General features: G+C 36.9%; 1 protein-coding gene across 5 annotated transcripts in view; it reads left to right on the forward strand.

The window, feature by feature from the left end:
- Positions 1-20,009, forward strand: part of RNF180 (ring finger protein 180) — a 213,472-nt gene that overhangs the window by 14,465 nt on the left and 178,998 nt on the right. The gene's annotated exons all lie outside the window — the stretch shown is intronic.

A 20,009-nucleotide genomic window follows, 5' to 3' on the forward strand; every position in this document is an offset into this window, starting at 1 on the left:
CTATAGTCACGAGTTTGAGCTCAAGGTTTGCAGCTTTCTATAATATCTTACTTTCAAAAATTGTTTGTAGATAAGGCAGGGCATAAATAAATAAATGAAGTAAACATGCCATACAGTTGCTCATTAAAATTTGTGTAAAATTATGAATTTTTTAAAAATTATGTGAAGGAGTCTACTGGTTCAGAAATGGCAGCTAGCAGCCTCCAGTGTACCATTTTCTCATTTTTCATTAAGTTCCTATGAAGATGTAGAATAAAATCAAAATTTACCACAAAACCAAACTTAAAAACTTCAAAAACACAGAAAGCAGGAGGAAGTACCTTAATTAAGAAGCATATGGTCTTAGGTTGAGAGGAATTTCTCTACTGTAGCGCCTGCATACCCCACCCTTGCCTCAAGATATAAGCAACCTGATAAATACAGGCTAAGAGGCATTATTCTTCCCCTGTAGTCAATTCCTTCATAGAACTTCTACCAACGGCAAAATGGAAAGACATCCCTTTTCGCCTCTCAGATTCTCAGATACTACTCTGTGAGGCAGAAACTGCTGTATTTCTTTCATTTCCTGTGTTCCCAGCAAATTCCAGGAAGCTACTAGGCAGAAGGGGAATTTGTCATGGTGTATTAGGGTTCTCTAGATGGGCAGAACTAACCAGTCTGGATCCCAAAACCTCAAAAGTAGGGAAGCCAACAATGCAGCCTTCAGTCTGTCGCTGAAGGCTTGAGAGCCCATGGCAAACCACTGGTATAGGTCCAAGAGTCCAAAAGCTGAAGAACTTGGAGTCTGATGTTTGAGGGTAGGAAGTACCCAGCACGCAAGAAAGATGAAGGCTGGATGACTCGGCAAGCCTGCTCCTTCCATGTTCTTCTGCCTGCTTTGTTCTAGCCTCGCTAGCAGCTGATTAGATGGTGCCACCCAAATTAAGGGTGAGTCTGTCTGTCTTTCCCAGTCTACTGACTCAAATGTTAATCTCCTTTGGTAACGCCCTCACAGACACACCCAGGAACAATACTTTGCATCCTACAATCCAATCAAGCTGACACTCAGTATTAACCATCACACGTGAGTACCACAAAGCATTTGCAGATCTGACACAAAAAGAACCCTGTTGATTATGTGTGGTAGCAGTGGCAATTACAGTTCTTTAAATGGGTTTCCTCTCCCAGAAAAACAGGTAGGCAATAAAGGGTACTGAAAAATGCCCTCTCTGGAGAATACTGAGCTAAAAATCAGGTGGTAAAGGCCTATTAAGGATAGGTGAACAGGACTGAGTGCTTTGTATGTCAGCAACCTTTGCCTAGATAGGAGCAGATGAGCAGAAAAGTGATCATAGGTAGTTTCCCTCAACTTGTCTGACACCAAAGTCTGGGCAGATCTCTCTGTAATCTCGCTGTGTGTATGAAGAAAAATAAAGCAGCCTGAAATGAAACCTCTGAAATACTATGGAACAAGGGAAGATTTATTATTGAAAATAATTGTAATAAAACATTAATTTCAATAATTTGATTGATAGTGGTTTATGAACACCATGTTTTATATCAGTAGTGCTCAATCTGTATTTCAGGGATTCTGCAAATAGTGAAATATTTAACCCCTTAATTGCTTTGGTCAGGTTAACATTTTGGGGTTCCTTATAAGATTTTGTATGAGGGAAAAGTGCAACTGCTACTTTCTTTTTTTTTTTTTTTTTTTGAGACAGAGTCTTGCTCTGTCTCCCAGGCTGGAGTACAGTGGCACATCTTAGCTCACTGCAAGCCCCGCCTTCCAGGTTCACACCATTCTCCTGCCTCAGCCTCCCGAGTAGCTGGGACTACAGGCACCTGCCACCACGCCTGGCTAATTTTTTTGTATTTTTAATAGAGACGGGGTTTTACTGTGTTAGCCAGGATGGTCTTGATCTCCTGACCTCATGATCCGCCTGCCTTGGCCTCCCAAAGTGCTGGGATTACAGCTACTTTCTTAAATAATGTGATTCACAAAAAATTTATTTTAAAGAAATTTCACAAAATGAATCAATCCAATTGCATTAGAGGATCTTCACTAATCACCATTAAATATTTTATTGTGAAACTAGGGGTGTTGAATTTACTAAGAGTCATGAGTAACTTCAGAATGTAGGAAACATTAGTGTCTGGAAACATTTAAAGAAAACAAGCTAAATTGCATACTTCAGGAGCCTCCAAGGGCCTCAGTGAATGAGAAGACAGAAGAGATAACTGGGACAGCTTGGCTGTTTTAGTATTATAAGCAAAATCTTTATCTTAGCGTAAGATCTAAGAGTATTACTGAATTTCAGGGAGATTCATGCTGAAGGACTATATAGAACAGCTGTCTCCAGAGGCATTTACTCCTAGATAGTAGTAAGTTTGTACGAGAATAAGTGATAGGAAATTGGGTGTGTCTTGATGCAGATTCCATACTCCTGAAGAAAGGGAGAAAAGTACACAAAAGCAAAGAAAAAGTTTAAAGTAAAGAAGGCCAGCAATATTCATATGGTAAGATAGTAATGTGTGCAGTTTTTGCAGACCCTGTCAATGTATTGGACCCTGTTTTATTTTTAGAATGGCTAAACGAGAGTACTTCCGATGTCACCTAAAAGGTGATCAAGACTGAATGTAGATCTTGACATTCTATCTCAGAGCTAGTTGCTGCTTCCATTCCTTACCTTCTGCTGCTGTAGCCAGCTAAGATGCCAGCAGGTTGGGGAGGACAACCAATGATGTTTGTTGCATCCTCCATTCCAGTATGTGACCATCAGCTTAGAATTCTCTGTCAAAACTTCAATGCATCTCACTCTTCTCATCCTTAGAAATCTCAAGACTAGAAAATAAGAACGTCTTCCTCACAAAGTGATGGGAATAATTTGAGAAGTCACTTAACTTCTAGGACTCAGTTTCCTCATCTATAAAATAGAATTAACAGTCCCTACCTCATAGGAATGTCTTGATGATTAAGGGAACTAATGCCACTTAATAAGTACTACACTAAAAAATTATAGCTAGTTTTAAAAATAATATTAATGCTTTGATTTCATGTTTTATATGTGGAAATTTTAGTTTCAAATATATGAAGGATATACCACTTTCTGGCCTATTGCCTATTAAAAAGGGAGAAAGTATACTTTTTTTTTTTTTTTTTGACACAGTCTCTCTCTATTGCCTAAGCTGGAGTGTTGTGGTGCTATCTTGTCTCCCTGCAACCTCCACCTCCCTGGTTCAAGCAATTGTCATGTCTCAACCTCTTGAGTAGCTGGGATTACAGGCGTATGCCACCACACCTGGCTAATTTTTGTATTTTTAGTAGAGATAAGGTTTCACCTTCTTGGCCAGGCTTGTCTTGAATTCTTGGCTTGAAGTGATCTGCCCACCTTGGCCTCTGAAAGTGCTGGGATTACAGGCGTGAGCCAACGTGCCCAGTCAGAAAGTATACATTTTTTGATGGATAGTTTCACAAACAGCATAGTAACATATAGTCATCAAACCACATATGATGTCCTGAAACTCAGACTGCGTTCTTTAATGGATTTTCTAAAACATCAATCTCTATAATAGCTTTATTAGGCTGCATTGGGCACCCCCAAATTCATGTGTTGAAGGCCTAATTCCTAGTACCTCCGAACATGACTGTATTTGGAGGATAGGGACTTTAAAGAGGTGATTAAGTTAAAATGAGTTTGTTAGTGTGGGCCCTAATCCAATCTGACTGGTGTCCTTATACATAGAACAGATTTGGACACATAAAGACCTACTGGTTATGTGTGCCTACAGAGGAAAGATCACGTGAGGACACATTGAGAAGACAGCCATCTGCAGCCCAAGGAGAGGGGTCACAGAAGAAACCAAACCTGCTGATGTCTTGATTTTTGGCTTCTAGTCTCCAGAACTGTGAGACAATAAGTTTCTGTTGTTTAAACTACCCAGTCTGTGGTACTTTGTTATGGTAGTCCTAGCAAACTCATACCATTGTCCTGTTTTTAGTGATTTTGGTTTGATCTTTGAGTGTAAGTGGGAAGAGCCTTATTTGCCAATTATAAGGTACTTTATTATCTTTTTTTCTAATTGTTTTAGCATCTATTGATGGTTTTATCTAGATCCATTATTTCATCAGGGGTCAAAAATGGTAATTTTAATATAATCACCCTTCATTGTTTAGCACTATGCTTCTATACTGAAGAATTTTTGCTCACCAACTATTTGGTTACCGTGAAATAGTCTGTATTGCAAAGGTACAATAACTGCTTGATTGGATTCTTTCTCTTTTTAAATTCATTTTTAGATTCTGACATCCTCCATATCACCTGAGAATCCTAAAATTTCAGGTTTGGGGATTTGAAGTTATACTATTAGGGTGAGCCAAAGACTTCCAAACTGAGAAATTTACATAAAGTATCCCTGGGCTGGTGATGCCTTTGGAACACCTGGCAGATACGGTGTGAAACTCTGTTTCCAGGAGGGGCAGTTTCTCAAGGTCACATGCTAGTCTCATGATAAAGATAAGTTCACTTCCCAAACTGCAGAATCCATGAGGAAATGAATGAGAGTTAATATATCCCCAGAAAATTTAGGTAAACCCAGGGCTCAGTCTTTGGTCTTTTCTCTGTCCATGCTCACAACCTTGTAGATATCACTTATTTTCATGGCTTTAGAGAACCATCCCACATTTAAATCTTTTGTTCAGAGATCTCATACCTAAATATATCACAAACCAAACTCCTGACTGTCCTTTCTCTTTCACTGGCAGCCTTTCCCTTACCCGTTGATGGCAGTTTCATCTTTACAGTTGCTTATGACAGAGAATTTGGAGATCCTTAGCTCCTCATAGACTCTACATCCAATCTGTCTGGAAATCATCTCTGCTTTACTTTCAGTATATATCTAGAATTTGATGATAACATAACACCTTCACTGCTATCACCTTAATCTAACTTTTGGCTATATTCCTGTAGCAGCATTTTTCGTCATAACAGTGTTTGTCTGGTAGAAGAGTTAGTTGGTACTTTTCATAAACATAGTCCTGTTTTACACTCAGAGAGTTTTATTTAAAAATAAATATAATAATTCATTTAAAAAGTACTGCTTTATCTCATTTTTCTTTTCTTACTTTGTGTAATTATGAGTAAATTAAGAGTTTACTAGGGAAAGAGCAGAAGCTTGTAGAAGCGTATTGTATACTAGGACAAGCATTTTGATTCAACCAGAAGCATATGAGTGTGTAAATCGTAATTTAGTTTCTAATTAGGTTTTTTCCCCATGTAATTCAACCTAATTTATTTAAACATTGGTTTGGCTCTTAGGTGAATTTAAATGAAATAAAGAATGTGGTTTATACCTGATATGTTTGGATTTCCTTTCAGTGCCCAAAGAGAGAACAGTAGCTCTAATTGCCACAAATTTATTTCAGCAACATATATAGTCACATACAAGGCAGCCTGTGGTATTGAGGGGGACTACAAAAACTTGAGCTGCTGCTTATGCCCTTTCTCTGGGAGTTTACAAGTAGAGGAAGAATCAGATGTACTCATTAGTGTGTTATCTGGTGATGCAAAGACATAAGTACAACATAAAGGCATAGGTAACAGATGAACAAAGGTATCAGATGAATAAAGGTAAAAGCTGTTTAGGAACAGAGCAAACAATAAAAGTGCTAGGAACGTAAAACTCTCTTTTGGGGAAGATGGTGGGATAAGTAAGTAAACAAGCCCAAGTCTCTCGGCTTCCCAGGCAGTGCTTTATTGGTCAGTGTTTTATCTGCTAGGAGATACCTGCTTTTTTTTTCTCCATTATCTGGCAGTTTTTTGGAGCTGTATCTTTTGAGGTAACCTAGTATAGTTGCCTCTGTATCAAACAAAATGCTTCTGTGTGTGACAATTCCTCTTGCCCTGAAGTAAAAAGGATTTTGAAGCCAAGTCCGTGTGCTTGTCTATGCAGCCGCCTTTCATCTGAATCCTTTCTTGATTACTGATACATCAAGAAGAATATATCTAGTAAGAGTATGGCAAATTAGACAAATACTTATTATCAACATTTGGTTAAAACAACGCTTTATGTCATATTAATATATTTAACATAAGGTAAATATGTTTTAGCCCATATTTCCCCTTCTAAGAAGTCAGCCTGAGAAGCACTTGGGGGGAAGAAGGCTCCATTTGACCTCAGGCTCAAGTCTTTATTTAGATGTTTTCCTTTGAGAACCCTGACAATTTTTGCCTGTTCTCTCCCAGTCAACTGGCTTAGAACCCCTCTCACCCTGTCATATGCTTTCATAGCACATGTCTTTGTTATTCTTTATGTTCTGGGACAAAATAATAGTTTCTCAGCAAATAATTATTGAATATTAACTGAAAAGAAATTTCCTGATTTTATTTTCTTCTTTACTGTATCTTTATGGTCCAATCAGAAATATTATTGGCACCTTTATTAAAATTATATTTAGATGTATCATGTCCTGGATTGCTCAAGAATCTCCAAAAATAATGAAAACTCTTCTTTGGAGCCAGAACTTGTATACTCATCATATGATGATTTCTGAGAGTCCCATGTAAATACCAGCATGCACACAACATTTTGAAAAGTGTATTTCAGCATTTTGTACAACTCTCTTAATTCTGCATGCAATTTCTACCTTTTCATTTATTTTTCCCATAAGAAAGTAGTGTGTTAGAAGTCAGTGAATATATGGGTCCTGCTTATTATTACTTTCATTCTTCTTTAAAATTCATTCTTTTATGAAAGAGAGGTAGCAATTAAAATGGACAAAACTAATCAGAACACATGTCTGCATTTCTTCAGTAATATTTTATAATTCTTAAAGATGTTACTTGGATTGAAAGACTGCTGTGGGCATTCAAGACTAAGTGCCTGAGATATATTTGTAAGAAAAAGAAAAGGGAAAATGAGTCAGTTTACAAGAATAAAGAAGTGCTATTCAACTTTAATTGAAGTATGTGACTTAAGAACCTATGGGACAGGATATGAAGTACTGGTAGCAAATACAATGACAAATTCATATTACTTTTTGTCATTAAGGTTGTTTATTATGCATTGCACTATGCCTAACTCAACAAACCCAGAGAAGGTAGAAGAAAAGTAGAAATAAGGAAGGTGAGAGGTGGCTAGATGGAGATAGGAAAAATACTTATAGATGTGAGCACCAAAGTATATGCAGAACCATTTAAACTGTTGAAGTTGACTTTATCATGTTCAAACACAGAAGTACATAACACCAACAATGATTTAAGAAGACTGTGGTCTCTCTCTCTGTAATTTGTGTTGGATGGTTTAAGTTCATAAATTAGCAATTTCAAATGCAGTTTTCATTACTGCAGCATATAATTATAAAATGACAGTTTAGAAATCACCTGACACTGTCTATTTGTGTAGATGAAGTATCTGATATCTTTCACAAAGATTGAACAGTAATATGAGAGGGATCCTGGATTACAAACTGTCTTTCACCAAATAATACAGGTACTTGAAATATTCATTGAACTAAGTAAGTAAGGCACATACATTCCATAGGCATCTGGCCATAACTGTGAGAAGCTGTTTTAATTTCTGCTTAACATAGGGTTACTTTTTGTGTCCTAAGGTGTTCTTAAATGATTCACAAAACAAATTAGGTGATTGTCTGTTGTTTTGCAAACTCAGCCATTTTACGTTTTTGCAGCATTTCACAGATCATTGACTGTAGTGTTGCTAGTATTTCTTTGCTGTGGCCTGCTTGGATTTGGACTCCTTTTATTTCAGTTCTTCCGTGCTCACAATAGACATCAAGAAGATTCAATATCAGTAGGGTGAGCTGACATGTAATCAGTTTTACAAAATAATTAATATCTGTGCAGCTCATCTGACAGAGTTATTATGTATGATGTTCTGCTCATGTTAACAGCCACGGATGCCAAAGCCCATTTCAACAAAGCAGTTATGGATTACTGTTGGGATTGCTGTGCCCTGTGTAACAATGAGATTTCCCTTACATTAAGGACATGCTATTTCTTTATGTCTACAAAAGGAATGTTCTTTCTCATTTTCTGGAGACATAAGGTCCTGAGCACTAACAGTATACAACCTTTAGGTGATTAATTATGCTAAACTTAATGGTTACAAATACATTATGGTTCTTGTAAACAAAAAAAAAATGTACATATTTTTAAGTGCCCAGGAGGTATGGATAGTTTTTTTTTAAAAAAAAAAACCACAAAATTTGGAAATATTATTTGCCCTGAGATGGCTTGAACTGGCTAAATTATTTAAGCATTTTATTTTCTAAGTTGGTATGCTTTGCTCCTTTCATAAATTTATCAATTTTACCTCACTTGAATTTTTATCTTAAGTTTTAAGAAAGATATTGATAATTGCTAAGGGAGTTCTAAATTCTTTGGTCATTTCTCTTCTTGATTTTTCTTTCTTGTTCACTAACAGGATTTTTACCCTTTGAGAAATATTTGGTGGGTTTTCTTTGTGCCATGACTTTATTCTATGCATGAAGTATAACAGAAAAGACATGTAATAAACATGAGCATTCTAATAATGACAAAATTGGGAGGACTGGCTTGGGTTCTATAGGTACTGTTATGGACTGAATTGTGTCCCTCACCCCCTGCCCCAAAATTCGTATGTTAAAGCCTTAACTCCCAATGTGACTATATTTGGACATGAGGTCATAAGAGGAAAGTTAAGGGTAAATGAGGTCACAGGGCAAAACCCCAATCTAATAGGACTAGTGTAATTGTAAGAAGAGGAAGAGACATCTGAAGTATACACAAACAGAGGAAAGGACATATGAGGACTCAGCAGGAAAGTGGCCATCTGCAGGCTAAGAAGAGAGGTCTTACCAGAAAGAAACCCTGCCATTAACTTGATCTTAGACTTTCAGCCTCCAGAACTATGAGACAATAAATTTCTTTGGTTTAAGCCACCCAGTCTGTGGTATTGTGTTATGGTAGCCCAAGCAGAATAGTGCATATTTTGGTACTGTGAATTGGTATTCTCCTGTAACAAACACATAAAAATGTAGAAACACTTTGGAATTAGGTAATATATGGAGGCTGGAAGAGTTTTGAGGCAGCCTAGATTAGAAAAAGCCTAGATTAACTTGAAGGAATCATTGGTAGGGATGTGGATGTTAAAGGTGATTCTGGTGAAGTCTCAGACAGAAATGAGGACTGTGTTATGGGAAATTGGAAGAAGGCAGTCCTTGTTATAAAGTGGCAAAAAAAAAACCTTGGCTGAATTGTATTCTAGTGCTTTATGGAAGGTAGAACTTGTGAGTGATGACCTTGAATATTTAGCAGAGATTTGTAAGCGAAGTGTTGAAGATGTGGCCCGGTTTCTCCTTACCGCTTACAGTCAACTCAAAAGGAGAAAGATGAATTATACAAGGAATTTTAAGCTAAAGGGAACCAGAAATTAAGATTCTGAAAATTCTCAGCCTGTTTATATTGCATAATAAATATTGGAAATCATGTTTTGGAGAGGACACTAACTGTATGGTTGGACAATCTTTCCATCCATAATACTATGATGGGATTATAGCAGCAGAGATACTGCCATTTCGGATTAAAGGAGACAAGACAGGACAAAATAAAGGAAGGCTTTCAGACTTCTGGGATTCTACAGAAAAGGACCATAGGCCTATCTGGCTATGAATATGCCTTATCCTTCAACAAAAAATAAGGACCCGAAGATGATACAGAGATGCCTCCACAGGCCCAGAGCGCACAGACTCACAGGGCTAAGGCTGTTTCTTCCTCAGTTTGAGTATAGGGCCATCTCTTCAGTTTTAGCAGTTGAATATTTGTATACTTGTGTCCATAGCCTTAGGGGCAAGGCTGCCACCCAGAGCCAAGGGATCAGGTCTGCCATCTCAGTGGGCCAAGAAAGCAAAGCCGCTGTTATGGTGGGCCTGTAGGTCAGACCATTAAGCCAGAAAGGATTATTATTGTGACTTAATTTGTTTTGCTAGGTTATGAACTTGCTTTCAACCTGTAACCCCTTTCTTTGTTCTGATTTCTCCCTTTTAGAATGGGAATGGCAACCCTATGCATGTGCCACCATTGTATTTTAGAAGCATATACGTTGCATGCTTTCAGTTTCACAGCTGGAGAGGAATTTTGCCTCATTATTAGTCATACCTTGAGTCTCATCCATACCTGATTTAGATGATATTTAGATGAGACTTTGGATTTGGAGTTGATGCTAACATGAGTTAGGGACATGGATGAAATTGGAAATCATCATTCTCAGTAAACTATCACAAGGACAAAAAACCAAACACCGCATGTTCTCACTCATAGGTGGGAACTGAACAATGAGAACACATGGACACAGGAAGGGGAACATCACACTCTGGGGACTGTTGTGGGGTGGGGGGAGAGGGGAGGGATAGCATTAGGAGATATACCTAATGCTAAATGACGAGTTAATGGGTGCAGCACACCAGCATGGCACATGTATACATATGTAACTAACCTGCACATTGTGCACATGTACCCTAAAACTTAAAGTGTAATAATAATAAAATAAAATAAAAAGACTTTTGGGAGCTGTTGGGATGGAGTGAATGTTTTTTGCATGTGAAGAGTACATGAATTTGGGGGTCCAGAGGGAGGAATGTTACAGATTGAATTGTGTCCTCTCCCCTAAATCCATATGTTGAAGTCCTAACCCCCAATTTGGAGATAAGGTTTTTAAGGAGGTAATTAATGTTAAATGAGGTCAAAAGGGTGGGGCTGTAACCCAGTAGGACTCCTGTTCCTAAGAGGAGGAGACACCAGAAGTACACATGCACAGAGGAAAGGCCATGTGAGGACACAGTAAGAATGTGGCTGTCTGCAAGCCAAAATGAGAAGCCTCACCAGAAAACAACCCTACCAACATCTTAATTTTGAATTTCCAGCATTCAGAGCTGTGAGAAAATAATTTTCTGTTATTTAAGCCCCCCAGTCTGTGGTATTCTGTTATTGAAACCCAAGCAGACTAGTACATATATCATACTGACAAAGTATAACTTTTCTTACATTTAGAAAAGCAATGTTGATATTAAATTTCAAAAGAAGGGTGTAAAAACCCAAGACAAAAGTAAACTTCTCCTTTTTTTGTTAATGAATACCAGTAACTTTGAGTAGATGGTATTGTTATTAGATGTCAAAATAATTAGTTTTTTAAATTCGTAGACTATTTTTAGAGCAGTCTGTTTATAGAAAAAATGAGCAGAAAGTTACAGAAAGTTCCCATTTATTTCTGTATGGAAGTACAGAACACTTCCTCTTACCCTGCAGTTTCTCCTATCATTAACGTTTTGTATTAATGTGGTACACTTGTTACAATTGATCAATGAATAGTAACTAAAATTAATAATTTACATTAGGATTCATGCTTGGAGTTGTATAGTTCTCTGGGTGTTGACAAATGTATAACATCATGTGTCCACCATTACAATATCATACAGTATTGTTTCACTGCCCTAAAATTCTCCTACATTTCACCTATTCATCCTTCTCCTCCCCCCAGATACTTAGATATTAATACAAGGTGATGAAACTGCTAGAAAGCACTAATTGGAAATTGTCTTTCTTTACTATTCTGATAGAAAATACAGACTATTTCACGAAGGTCAATGCATGAAATACAAACATATTTTTTCTGCTGTCTAATGACTTTAAAGACTAATATGTCAGTGTTTAATTGGCTTATGTTTTGCTATTGAATTTTAGAAGATTATTATATGTTTTTTATATTAGCACCTTATCTAAATGGTTTCCAAATATTTTTATCGCATTCCATAAGTTGCCTTTTCACTCTGTTGATTGTTTCCTTTCCTGTGAAGAACTTTTTGGTTTAATGTAGTTTTACTTGTCTATTTTTGGTTTTATTGCCTGTCCATTTTGTGTCAAATTCAAGAAATCCTTTCCAAGACTAATGCCAAAAAACTTTCTCTATTTTCTTCCGGGAGTTTTACAGGTTCAGATCTTATTGTTTAAGTGTTTAATTCATTTCAAGTTGATTTTTGCGTATGGTGTAAGATAGGGGTCCAATTTTATTTTTTTTTTGCATGTGGGTGTCCAGTTTTCTCAGCATCATTTGTTGAAGAAACTGTCCTATTCCCCCACTGTGGTCTTGACACCCTTGTCAAAGATCACTTGATCATATATGCCTGATTTTGAGATAGCAAACAAACAAAACAATTAAAAATGGGTAATAGACTTGAATAGACATTTTTGCTAAGAAGACATACAAATGGCCACTAGATATATGAAAGGGTTCTTAATATCAGTAATCATCAGGGAAAGGCAGTTCAGAATTACAGTGAGATATTCCCTCACACCTGTTAGGATATTATCAAATAAAAGGTAAGGGTTGGCCAGGATGTAGAGAAATTTTGTACACATTTGGTGGGAATATCGAATGGTGTAGTCACTATTAAAAACAGTATGGAGTTGCCGGGCGCAGTGCCTCACTCCTGTAATCCCAGCACTTTGGGAGGCTGAGGCTGGCGGATCATGAGGTCAGGAGTTCAAAGCCAGCTTGACCAACACAGTGAAACCCTGTCTCTAGTACAAATACAAAAATTACCCAGGCATGGTGGTGCATGCCTGTAATCCCAGCTACTCAGGAGACTGAGGCAGGAGAACCACTTGAACCCAGGAAGCGGAGGTTGCTGTGAGCCGAGATCGCGCCACTGCACTCCAGCCTGGGCGACAGAGCGAGACTCCATCTCAAAAAACAAACAAACAAACAAAAAACAGTATGGAGGTCTTCAGAAAATTAAAACTAGAACTACCACGTGATCCAGCAATCCTATGTCTGACGTATATACAGAATAATTGAAATAACAGTCTCAAAGAGATAATTGCATCCTCATGTTCATTTCAGCATTATTCAGAGTAGCCAAAATAAGGGGAGAAAAAACCAGGTGCCTATTGACAGATGAATGCATGCAGAAAGTGTGGCATGCATATATATATATATATAATGAAACATTCAGCATCGAAAAAGAAGGAAATCCTACCATTTGTAACATGGATGCACCTAGAGAACATTATGCCAAGTGAAATAAGGCAGTCACAGAAGGGCAAATACATTATTATACTTATGTGAGATTATCTAAGATAGTCAAACTCATAGACGCAGGGAATAGAATTGTGACTGTCGGGATGGGGGAAAGGAAATCAGTAACTGTTGCTTAATGGGTATACAGTTTTAGTTATGTAAGATGAGATGAGTAAGTTCTACAGATCTGATGTGCAACATGTTACCTATAGTTAACAGTAAAGTATCATGCACTTTAAAATATGTTAAGAGGATAGATTTCATTTTGAGTGTTCTTAACCAAAAGCAAACCGTACAAAGAACAAGGAAATTTTTGGAAGTGATGGATATATCGAGTACCTTGATTGCAGTGGCAGAATCTTGGGCATATACGTATGTCCAAACTCATCAAAATGTATATATTAAATATATGCAATTTTTGTATACCAATTATATCTTAATAAAGCTTTTTTTAAAAAAAAATTAACATCAGTCAATATAAAGGATAGCAAATCACAAAGTTATCTGTTTTGAGAGGTTCTCAGCATTACATTAGATCTTTCTATCTTGGCCCATTCCCAATTGTTTAGGATTCGGATTATGAAAGTCTTCTTTAGCATTTAACCAGTTCTTTGGTAGTGACAAGAGATGGTACTGTTTATCCACATATAAATTTATCTATTATATATCACTTTTATAATGAAAGATCAGCCTGGGTTCATTTCCACACTTTCTTGTTCTCCAGTTTTTCCTTGGTGATAGATAAGTAATCCCCATATGGGCAATGGTGGGAAAACACATCTGTGATTTCTTGTCTCATTGCAAGGGCTTGACTTTTACCTATCCAAAAACCTTGACCTTTTAACCAGGGCCCAATAATGAGTTGTCACTGTAGACATTGCCCCATATTGGGCATCCTTTACCTACTGTTATCAAACAGAGGCAAGCATGAGGTTATATTGATGAGAGGAAAAGAGGGAAAGGAAGAGAGACACACTTTAAAGTTACAAGTTTTTTTTTTTTATTATACTTTAAGTTTTAGGGTACATGTGCACAATGTGCAGGTTTGTTGCGTTTGTATACGTGTGCCATGTTGGTGTGCTGCACCCATTAACTCGTCATTTAACATTAGGTATATCTCCTAATGCTATCCCTCCCCCCTCCCCCCACTCCACAACAGGCCCTGGTGTGTGATGTTCCCCTTCCTGTGTCCATGTGTTCTCATTGTTCAGTTCCCACCTATGAGTGAGAACATGCGGTGTTTGGTTTTTTTTCCTTGCGATAGTTTGTTGAGAATGATGGTTTCCAGCTTCATCCATGTCCCTACAAAGGACATGAACTCATCATTTTTTATGGCTGCATAGTATTCCATGGTGTATATGTGCCACATTTTCTTAATCCAGTCTATCATTGTTGGACATTTGGGTTGGTTCCAAGTCTTTGCTATTGTGAATAGAGCCGCAATAAACATCCGTGTGCATGTGTCTTTATAGTAGCATGATTTATAATCCTTTGGGTATATACCCAGTAATGGGATGGCTGGGTCAAATGGTATTTCTAGTTCTAGATCCCTGAGGAATCGCCACACTGACTTCCACAATGGTTGAACTAGTTTACAGTCCCACCAACAGTGTAAAACTGTTCCAATTTCTCCACATCCTCTCCAGCACCTGTTGTTTCCTGACTTTTTAGTGATCACCATTCTAACTGGTGTGAGATGGTGTCTCATTGTGGTTTTGATTTGCATTTCTCTGATGGCCAGTGGTGGTGAGCATTTTTTCATGTGTCTTTTGGCTGCATAAATGTCTTCTTTTGAGAAGTGTCTGTTCATATCCTTCACCCACTTTTTGATGGGGTTGTTTGTTTTTTTCTTGTTTACAAGTTACAAGTTTTAAAAGAAATTTTCATATTGAAATATACATATAGAAAAATGAACACATCACAAGTATACAGCAAATGAATTTTCACAAACTGAACATGTATATATGTATGTAAAATACCAGTACCCAGAGTAGGAAAACTAGTAGTATGTTAGAAATTAGTATATTTCTAGTACCACAGAAGCTTATCAGGTATTATGTTAGCTTATTTATAAATTTAACATTGTATCCCAGGAGATTCTTTTTTTGAGTAGTACGGTTTCTCCTTCAAATAAGGAAAACTATACAGGAAAATATTTTCCATGATCTTATCCTCACCAGTTATCCTAGTGACAAATGTACGTATTGGGGGTAGAGTGTCTTCTAGCTGATTAGTAATACTGAAAGTATTTCATGTAAGTCCAAAAGTTGAATTTAAACATTTTTAAACCAAGCATATTTACTAATATAGGAAAGTTTTATATACCAAGTGTATGAAAGTGATGTAGTTAAAATCATCGTAGTAAGCAAATAATTATTAACCACCTCCTGTGTAGTTAGGAAATAAAGAAATACCATATGAAAGGGGTGGGTTCTCCCCAGTTCCTCAGCATTAGGGAACAAACTTGCTAACTGTTGTTATTTATGTGCAGTAAGTCCTCAGTTAATGTCATTGATAAGTTCTTGGAAACTGCAACTTTAATCGGAATTTAGTATAATGAAACCAATTTTACCATTGGCTAATTGATATAAATAAGAGTTAATTGCCTATGGCATATTTCTGGCCACAAAAACATCAAACTTTTAAGTAAAGACCAAAATGCTTCTAATATTAAACATTAAAGTAAATGTAAGCCATACAGACATTTAAGAAATCAAGACATTTAAGAAAATAAGATCAATATTCACCCAGTTATTCTAGTTTAGGGTTGCAGGTGGCAGAAACCTAATCTGTCAGCTCAGGGTGCAAGGTGGGAACCAGCCCTGGACAGGGCACCATTCCATCACAGGGTACACTCCCACCATCTCAGATTGGCACCATTAAGACATGCCAATTAATCTAACATGTACATCTTTGGGACATGGGAGGAAACTGCAGTGCCCACAGAAAACCCGCACAGATATGGGGAGAGCTTGCAAACTCCACACAGACAGTGACTGTGGTCAGGAATTGATTATTTTTCTCATCGATGTTACGATGGAAATTGACTTTCTTTTCCTTATCAATTTTATAACTGATATTGAATAAAACAATGTTATTCAAGGGCCTGCTGTATTTCTAACAAGATGGAAACACCTGTAACCTAAAAACCAAAAATGATGTCATGTATTAACAGGCGCTTAGGTTTTTTTTTTTTCCACTGTTAACGCTTTCTGATGTTAACGCATCAGAAAGCTAGTAAATAACTCTTATTTACTAGCATTAGCTAGGAGTCCTGCTACAAATTTGAGTAATAGGGCAGATAGCATCATTGTGTTCTCCCTGATTTTGATGGAATGATTTTAAAGTTTCACCATCAAGTATTATATAATTGCTAATGTTTTCTATAAACTCCCTTTCTCTCAGGTTAAGGAAGTTTCCTTCTATTGCTAGGGTGATGATTTTTGGTTTTGTTTTTCATTTCTCACTAAATGTTGAATTTCACCAAGAGTTATATTTTTTGCAGCTTTTAAGATGAGCATGTTTTTTCTTTTAATCTTTTATTTCAGTATATTGAATAGTTTTTCACCTAATTTTGACCATTCTTGAATTCCTGAAAGTGATCTTACTTGGTTAAAATGCATTATTATTTTAATTCATTGATGGATTCTGTTGGCTAATATTTTATTTAGAATTTTAGCATCTATGTTTATAAATAGTTTGGTTTTGGTTTATATTTTTCTCATATTCTCCTTGTCTAGTTTTGAATTTCCTTGTCTAGTTAATATATCAAACTTATATTACTCTTACAGAATTATTTGGAGGAGCTGTTTTTTCTTTTCTGTTTTCTGGACTACAGCTTACAGGTTATAAAGATTATTTCTTAAAAGACTGGTAAAATTTGGCAGTTACAGCATTTATGCTTATATCCGCCTTCCAACTTGCTTTGGAGAAGATATCTGAGTTCTGTTTCAATTTTAAAAATTGTTTTATTCGTATTTTCTAACTTTAGGTTAATTTTAATTTATAATTTTGTCCACCTCATCTCAAGTTTAAATTTATGAATAACAAATAAAAAGGTCAGCAAAGACTAGAGACCCAGGAACGTAGAATTATTACTGTGTCAAATGCTGGTATGTCACCATAAAGTGTAGCAAATAGCAAAGGATAGACAAAGAAATGCAACTTCGTTATGGAGGTTGTAATTCCAGTGCTTGGTATTATAAAAAATTTCAACCTAATCTATTATAAATATGTTTCTCCATAGGGACTCATCTTTCTTTCCTAAGTATTTTAAAGAATGTTATTGAGAAGTAAGATTTTCAAAAACAACATTTTTGAGATAGCTGTTTTGCATAAAGTAGCATTTCTCAAAATGTGGTTCATGCCCCTGGTGTCTGTGAGATCTTTTCAAAGAATCCGGTCAAAACTGTTTTCTTCGTAATATTAAGATGTTGTTTGCCTTTTTCACTGTGTTGATATTTGCACAAATAATACAAAAGCAATAGTGGGTAAAACTGCAGGTCCCTTAGCAAAATCAAGGCAATGGTGACAATCTATACTAGGAGTCCTTTTATTCTTTACCACCATACAGATGCAACAAACCTGTTTATCGAAGCAGTAAAAAATATTTTATTAAATCTTTACTTTTAAGTACATCTTTTTAAAAATATTCTTTGTGGGAAAAAATGAGAAGAACCCATAGAGCACTTGTGCAGTCTGCTGATGGCTGATGATGGTCTTGAGGAAAAACCCATGTTCAGTTGTTTTAGTTGAGAGTTGAAGTCAGTACCTTTTCATGGCACATTATTTTTTACTTGAATGATTGGCAAACTGTATATTCAGACATGGATATTTGGCAGTATTATAAGTAATAAATTTGAACTTTATACAAAGATTTATATCCTAGAAACATTGAATTAGAATCTCTTAGACTGTGGCCCACTGACTTGCATTTAAGTAAATTCAAGGTGTTCCTTATACTATATATTTGAGGAGGTGACATTGAACCGAGATCTAAATGATGAGAAAGGAGCCAACCATGCAGAGACCCAAGAGAGGTGAGGAGGTCTAGACAAAGGCGATCTGGTAGAAATACAATGCAAGCCTTATCTATAAAGCCACATAAACAAGTACAAAGAAACAGGTTAAATTAATTTTATAATACATTTTCCTTAACTCGATATATTAAAAGTATTATTTCAACATGTACTTAAAAATATTGAGATATTTTACATTCTTTTTTTTCTACCAAGACTTCAAAATCTGGACATCTCAATTTAGATAACTCACATTTCAAGCACTCAATAAACATGTCTGGCTAGTAGCTACTGTATAGAATAGCTCAGATCTATGAAGAGTGAACAGCCAGTACAAAGGCCCTGAAGGAGATTCATAGAGAGATGTGCATTGGCATTTGGAAATTGAAAATACTGGTTTAGAGCTTTGGAACAAGACCAAAACTAGATATATAGATGTAAAAATCATTGATACAGAAGCATTGTCACACAGAGTGAGTATAGTTTTCAGTGTTTAAATGAAGACTTACAAGAATCTCCTACAGGGTTTTTTCCTGCTACATAGTTGTACCCCAAGAAGGCATGGAAAAATTTCAGGGAGAAGAGGGCAGGTATTTCAGGGTTGGAGGGCACAGGCAGATGTGGAGTTTCTCCATACTTGATTCTGGTATGAATCCTCCCTGCAGTCCCTATCCTGGCTGAGGACCACTGGTTAAAAGGGAGATGAAGATAAAAGAGGCTAAGAAGGGTAAGAGAGGAAAGAATACTAAAGAGGTTAAGTGTGTTCATGCTTCAACAATGAAGAAAGGGGAGGGCAGAACATTTGCAAATTAAACAATTTTTTTTTTTTGAGATGGAGTTTCGCTCTTGTTGTCCAGGCTGGAGTGCAGTGGCAGGATCTCGGCCCACTGCAACCTCTGTCTACCGGGTTCAAGCAATTCTCCTGCCTCAGCCTCCTGAGTAGCTGGGATTACAGGCATGTGCCACCACACACGACTAAATTTTTGTATTTTTAGTAGAGACAGAGTTTCACCGTGTTGGCCAGGCTGGTTTCGAACTCCTGACCTCAGATGATCCACCCACCTCGGCCTCCCAAAGTGCTGGGATTACGGGCATGAGCCACCATGCCCTGCCAAATTAAACGATTTTTGTTGGTCATTGAGGACATAGTTAAAATGAAGTGGTCAACTGGGCTAAGATGCATTCTGAAGATGGGTCAGTAGAGACAGAACTGCAGCCTCTCTACTTGTTGAAGGTCTGAACTAGAGGGGCTTGCTGTGCCCTCTCAGTCGGAGTTCTTTAAGTCCTACCATTAAAGTTGATTACTGTCTGTTCATGTTCCCTCTCTTATAGTTGCATTTTACTTAACTGTTAATAGTACGCATGTCTCCGTGTTCTCCCTGACCATACTATAGATTCCCTCAGGTAATTTTTTTTGAATGTCCATTTCTACCTCCATCCTCATCTCAGAATCAGTAAAAATTTCTAGGAGTGGGTCCTAGGCATCACTGTTCTTTTAAAGCTTCCCAAGCGATTCTGTGTGCTACAGTTGAAAAACTATTGATCTGTAGCATAGTGAGCACCTCTGAGACAGAAAGTAAGTTTTACTCATTTTCATGTTCCCAGAGTTTGACTCATTGTCTGGCACATAGGTAGCTTTCAGTAAGTGTTGGACGAATGAGAACTGAATGAACAAATGAGGAAATGTGGCCAGGGAACTAGGCAGGTCCATGTGGGTAGCCTGATAAATTAATATTGCCTTTCTTTGTAGTGGATAATTACCAGACAAGTTATTTAACACCCTGTACCTATTTTGGAATTGTTATATATTAGTGTGAAACTATTATCCCAAATTGGCTTAAATGAAAGTATTGACATAAAATCTCAGGTGCAAAAATAGATTACAAATTTGGTGGGGCTGTCCTCTGAGTCTTGCTTGATTATATACAAGATGTAGTATAT

This window comes from Pongo pygmaeus, chromosome 4 (genome assembly GCF_028885625.2).
Source record: "Pongo pygmaeus isolate AG05252 chromosome 4, NHGRI_mPonPyg2-v2.0_pri, whole genome shotgun sequence".
NCBI lineage: Eukaryota > Metazoa > Chordata > Mammalia > Primates > Hominidae > Pongo > Pongo pygmaeus.